The sequence below is a fragment of the Dipteris shenzhenensis genome, chromosome 26 (genome assembly GCF_047967505.1).
Source record: "Dipteris shenzhenensis isolate YYH24624 ecotype China chromosome 26, Dip_SZ_1.0, whole genome shotgun sequence".
NCBI classification, from domain to species: Eukaryota; Viridiplantae; Streptophyta; class Polypodiopsida; order Gleicheniales; family Dipteridaceae; genus Dipteris; species Dipteris shenzhenensis.
In genome coordinates, this window is record NC_141621.1 from 1,537,380 (window position 1) to 1,544,049 (window position 6,670).

The following is a 6,670-nucleotide window of genomic DNA, read 5'->3' on the forward strand; positions in this document are numbered from 1 at the left end:
AGTCCATCTTGGAGCTAAGGAAGAGAAGCCAAGTATCAACATACTGTCCAATAAGAAAAATGCACTTCCAAAAATTCTAAAAACGCTTAATTTCTGCTTTGCCCAATTTGAAAAGCTGCTAAGGCTATCCAGAGGCCAGGCCAAAAACTTGCAGAGTATGGGAACTTGTTTGTCATGCCCCACCGACCATCTAAAGTGCCCGCTCCATTTCCCTATGCTTCGAAGAGTGTACATAATTCACGCATGCATGTACCACCCGCCGTCAACCCAAAATGCACTTTGCAAATTCCATGCACACCGGAATCAAACACAAGCCGCCAATACCAAACTCAGCGGAACGTGCTCGACGCACCTGCGACGTGCACCACTCTCTTGAGAACTGCGACCTCATCACTCCGACCCAGCACGAGTTTTGGCGATGATGATCTTCTTCACCTCTGAACATGGTTGTGTCAGCCGTCACCTACCTGCACTGTTCACTCCGGGAACTTCCACTCGCGCAAATTTCTCCGCACCCTTCGCTATCTCGACAGAGGACCCACAAACAAATCTTTGGGTGCAAGCTGCATCGAGAATGTGCACATACTTATACGATGCAGTGGCTATGAAATGGAATCTCTGCGTGCAATGCAACAGATTCGGGCGCACTGGAAAATCCCACAAATCCTGTCGCCAACGCATCACCGAAATAACTTGCCGATCGTTATGGGCATTGCTCAGTTATGTACCCTCGCTGGTTTCCTTATGGTTGAAAGGCTACGCTAGGAATGGAGCACTGGTCTTGCAGCCGCCTTTGCTTTGCTATCATGCTGACTGTCTGTGGTCTAAGAGCGTTTGTTGTACCGCAAGATCGCAATGCTGGTGAGTACTATGAGGAACTTAGACAAATGGTGGATTGAAAAGCAATGTCTCCGTAAGTTGCCCATTCGAAGGACGTTTCACTTTAAACAAGTGTGCCTTTGCATGTAGCTAGATTATCTCTTCCCTACTATGTGGGCATACGAAAAAGATTTACAAGCACGACAAAAAATATATGGATTTTCCTTTAGACCTTCCCGACGTGACAGTGAGGTGGAGTTTTGTGGCGGACCTTGAAGATTAACAGGACGAAAAGAATGGACCCTTTAGCTTGCCAAACGTATAGAATGAGAGCAAGAAGGGTGTTCGCCACATAGTGTCTTGCCATAAAATGTAAGCATGACCCAAAAAATCAAACGCCTTGTAATAAGAGAATGTATGGCAGCTACGGCTTCCCTTGAGATCATTATCTCTGGTAACGACGGCCACCTCTAGAGAGACCCCTAGGTTGCCAACAAGAGAAACAAGATCGGCAAGGTTAACTGAAGCAGGAATACGAACAGAAAATGCTCACTAGCGCAAAAAATTGGAACTTATTTTGTAATTTCTGTGCTGTGAAGTCAGCTGTGAAGTCATTCACCAGGTTGCACCCTCAAGCCATGGGATCTGGCTATGAATGCAATTATCTACTTTATTACTATTAGATGCATATTGGCACAATTTCAATAATGGCTCAGGCATTTTTCTGAGAAAGTGTGTCTTGATAGCCAGCCATATCACACGGTGATTCTTCTAACTTTAGTTTGTAAGTTGGATTAGATGTGTGACTATATTGCAGAGCGTGTTTACGCGATTAAGCATCATTGATTTGAGCTGAGAAGCAGATCAGTAGAACATCAAGAATGACGATTAGCTCACCAGTAGGGATGACTGGCTAAATGACAGAATTGCTGAAGAGGATTTATGCCCGGTTCTTTCACTGAGTCATTGTCTCATTTGAATCTGTTTCCTGTCATCTCCCACTGCTTTCCCCATTCTTTTCCTTTCTGGCCGGTTTCTTTGCTTATTTTCACCCTTCTAGAATGTTTTGTGGTACCTCCTGGGACAAAATATATATTACGTTCATAATTGATAAATTGTACGGGGCACTCCATCTCTTGTTCTTATCTTAAACATGGTGCTGCTGTCTCATGAAGAATGCCTGCCTTTGGTTTTTATCTCTGTGTCCACCTTTTATCATACATGAGGTAAAAGCAGGTCTTATTGACAGCATTGATGCCTTATTCTTATAGTGTGCTGGTGTAGGAGGATTTTAGAGATAAGATCGAGTGACTACCACTGTCTGTAAGAAGTAGGTGGTTGCACTAGGCGGCTAGAGCTTTACAGAGTCACCAGGGTTGCAATTTTAATTTTCTATAATATTGGCTGGAAACAGTAAAAGTATTTAGAGAGAGAGAGAGAGAGAGAGAGAGAGAGAGAGAGAGAGAGAGAGAGTTCAGGATTAATCCTTGTTTCAGACTCCCTTGGGGATTGCTGGCTATTCATCTGTGAAGTGACAAGTTATTCACCTTCTCTCTCTCTCTCTCTCTCTCACACACACACACACACACACTTTTTTTTATATTGAAATCTTATATTTCTGTGTGGTAAACCTCAGAAGAGGTAAAAACCCACCATGAAGTACAAAAGTAAAAGATTACAAGTAGTTTGCTGGGTAAAGCCAGGAGGCTAACTGAAAACTAGAAAAGTGAAAATGTTTACAAGTCACTAGGGGGGGTATCTAGCAGGATATCCTCCATAGTGAGATTGTTTGCATGCAAAAACTGTTGTAAAGAAACCACATCACCATCAATAAAATGAAGGTTTTTCTTACCCTTGTGATTCTCCTCGAGATAAGCAGGCACCCGAAATTTTTGAATAGCTGGGTCAAAAACCTGTTGCAACATAGGATGCATATCCTGAAGTGTAAAAGTGCTTTGTGGTTGAGGAGAAACAGCTTGAGCTTCTTGCACTCTCAAATCCACAGTCTGTTCCACTGTATCATCATTAACGGAAGAAGAAATATCCACCTACGTATCTTGTTGTGTCAAATCCACATGTAGATCCCCATTACCATCAGTAACTATATCCGAAGGAGAGATGTCCACTTGTAGCTCAACAGACTGTGATTCAATTGCTGGAAGTGCCATACGAGATGCCACATCAATAGAATGAGACTGGTGAACTGAAGAGGGCTCTCGAGAGTCAGAAACATCAGCACTAGAAAATGTAAAGGTGGTCGAGGAAGAAGCATCATCAAGAGGAGCCTTTGGGGATGACAAAGAAGTCAAAGGAGACACTATGACTGAAGCATTTACCTTAGGCCCCACTTATCTCCATTCTTTTTTCTGCTTGGGCTGCACTATCTTATCAGATTGGAAATGAGGGGGAACCCGAGGGAGAGGCATAATGCCCTTGACATTAGGATCTTTAGTAGGGGATGAAGGGCAGCAACAAGCAAAATGTCCAATTTTCTTACACTTGTAACAGGCATTTGGGAAAGAAGCAAACTGTAAAAGCATGCGAAAAGGACGCGCCAGACCATAATCGACATCCAAACATGAAGGTATGGGTTGATCCATATCCCATGGGATGCAGACTCGAATATCCCTGCTACAAACAAAAAAATCTCACTTGGGAAGATGTAACACTTTCCCCAACAAAGGTGCAATAACCGAAAGATGTGAAAGGAGAGGTACCAGCAAGGCCTTGAGAGTGACCCATGCACCTTGGTCTTCTCAACCTATAGCTGGAACAGGGTGCAAAGTCGAGTCCTCTCTGGCTGGTCTCCTCTCTAGGCTCTTGTCTCAATATTTAGTTCGTGTGCTCAGGTCCAGAGTAGAGCAATAGCTTGTCGAGCTTGTATTGGCATGTGAGTATGTATGTGTGGCTGACTGCAGCCTCAGTCCTAAGCGTATGTAGTCCAGTACTCTGGATGTATGTAAGTGCAGTAAAACTCAAGCTTGGACTGCGGCCAATAACTGTACGTGGGCCTGTGCTTGTTTCATCTCTTTGGGTGGAAGGTCAAGGAGCCTTTCGACTCCCCATCGCCAGAACCACGCCCTCACATCCAGTACCCATCGAGTACCCATCCAGATGTTGGAATCTTGGGTAGTGTGTTGTGGCCTAGGCCTGCTTCCCATACCAAACTTGGCAATCTGTGTTTTGGTGTGTCTTTAACTTTGGTCACGTATCTGTACACCCTCTCTAGAGCTGTGGTCGAATTCCAGTCTCTAGGGGCATGACCGACACAGAAAAAGAACTCACGCATGCGATCAAAAGGAGTACCGCTCCTTCAACAGAAGCACAGTTCTTGAGAATACAAAATTATCATCATCCTCTATGGTGGATGACACTTGAACAGTCAAGGTGTATGCCATAGTTTCATTGCAGTCTTGAGTTGGAACGCATGCTTTGCTTTCCTGTTTGACATGGGATGCCATGAGGCCAACTTGACCACAAGACGAATAGACAATTTTGTTCTTCAGAGCCATTTTGATTTCACCAATAGGTAGGCCTGATGGAAATCCACTGGTTGTGTAGATGATTTTTCCATGCCCATTATTCTGTGTTATCCACCTACTGAGATTCCATGAAGCACCCCGGCCATAATTGCTGTATTTGTGAACTTGCCTTTCTGTCTGCTAACAAAAATGCAACAAAAATCGCTATTTTGGTATTGAAACTGAAACTTGATGATGAAATACTATCCCAAGGTACCAAACTGATAAACCAGAACTCCCAGGTGTTGAGATAATTTGAAACAAACAATCAAAACTGATGAGATTGTCTCATTTCATATGTTAGCATTATGTACATATAAGTTAGGCTATACCTCACATGCCCTGTATGGAACAACAGATTCAACACTGAAAGAAGAAAAAAGTATGGAACAACAGATTGAACACTGAAAGATGATTTTTGTCCATTAAGCAAAATGGCCTTACATAGAGCTCTCCCAAATGCAGCAATACTATGTATGCGAACAAAATTTTACTGATCCAGTAATTGCAAGACATATTTGAATGGAATTGTGTGGAGCAGGAGGTCCCAGCGATATTTTGGAAGGGCATGCATCTGGTAGAATGAAAGTTTACATATACGATCTGCCAGACAAGTACAACAGAAGAGTTGTACATAAAGATCATCGATGCCTGTCACACATGTTTGCTACAGAGATACACATCCATTCGTTTTTGCTGTTAAGTGATGTACGCACACTTGACCCCAATGAGGCAGACTGGTTCTTTACTCCGGTCTATACAAATTGCGACTTGACAGAGAATGGCCTTCCCTTGATAAATAAGGCTCCCCAAATGATGCGGAGTGCTATTCGATACATCTCAACTCGCTGGTCATATTGGAATCGTACAGATGGTGCTGATCATTTTTTCGTAGTACCACATGACTTTGGGGCTTGTTTCCATTATCAGGTGTGTACTTTTAGATGTGACGTCATTCAATTAGATAAATAATAATATTAAAAAAGCAGTACTGGTCCCAATTATTGGAATTAGATGGAAAGAAAGGTCTGAAAACAATATTTGCACCTTTAGTGCAGGAGAAGAAGGCTATTGACAGGGGGATCCTGCCCTTGTTGCAGCGTGCAACACTCCTTCAGACATTTGGGCAAAAACAACATGCATGTTTGAAAGATGGATCGATCATAATTCCTCCATATACACCTCCGGCACGAATTTCAGTGCATCAGCTTTTACCAAATACACCACGTTCCATTTTTGCTTACTTCAGAGGCGTCTTTTATGATGTTAGAAATGACCCCAAAGGAGGGTACTATGCTAGGTATGACATGTTGTCTTGGTTATCTTGTAGTCACTGGTTTTCGCTCCCAGTTGCTGAGAGTTGAAGCAATTGCAGTTGCAATCATTTTACGTGGTTTGGGGTGGATCTCATAGGATTGCATGCTCTTTTGTTTTGTGTGCTGGTACCTTTTCAGGGGTGCGCGTGCGTCAATATGGAAAAACTTCAAGAACAACCCTCTCTTTGATATATCAGCAGAGCATCCAGCAACTTACTATGAGGATATGCAGCGCTCCCTATTCTGTCTGTGTCCACTTGGATGGGCCCCATGGAGTCCTCGCATTGTGGAATCTGTACTCCTTGGATGTATCCCCGTCATCATTGCAGATGGCATAGTACTGCCTTTTGCAGAGGTTATTCCCTGGAATGAGCTGGGGGTATTCGTTGCTGAAAGAGATGTGCCTAAGCTTGATACAATCCTAACCTCCATTCCTGCAATCGTCATTCTGAAGAAGCAAAGGTTGCTCGCAGAAACCACCATCAAAAGGGCCATGATCTTTCCAAGGCCTTCACAGGCAGGAGATGCATTTCATCAAATATTGGCTGCTCTTGCTCGTAAACTACCTCATGACAGTACCTAGATCCCGGACAACAAATTGTAAACTGGACTGCAGGACCAATCAAATATCTGAAGAGTTGGTAGATGGAAGAAATGTCAAATTTCCCCGTACTTCATTTTCCTTTTTTTTCATTTTACTAATGAATGTTAGCTTCCTATAGCGTGTCACAAAGCATTTAAACAATAAGCATCTTAGCTGGTTAATGTTTGCCAATGCAAACCCCACAATGGTCTCACATTGACGAGAATCCACTCTTAAGCCTCAAACTTTATCTCTAGAACTTAATGTATACATAACTCACATGCTCAATACACAATGTTGAGGAGGAGAGAAGGCACCAACCTCTTGAGATACAAAATGTCCAATTGCGTGTTGGCTATACAAAATGTACACTCTTCTTTTATCTTAAAATCATGAACATGATAAAATATATACTTAACCCTAATATGGGT

At 42.9% G+C, this 6,670-nt stretch overlaps 1 pseudogene; it reads left to right on the top strand.

Annotated features, from left to right (window-relative positions):
- The first annotated feature begins 767 nt into the window (after positions 1-767).
- LOC147884518 (putative glucuronosyltransferase Os01g0926600) lies at positions 768-6,301 on the top strand (annotated as a pseudogene).
- Positions 6,302-6,670: the final 369 nt, after the last annotated feature.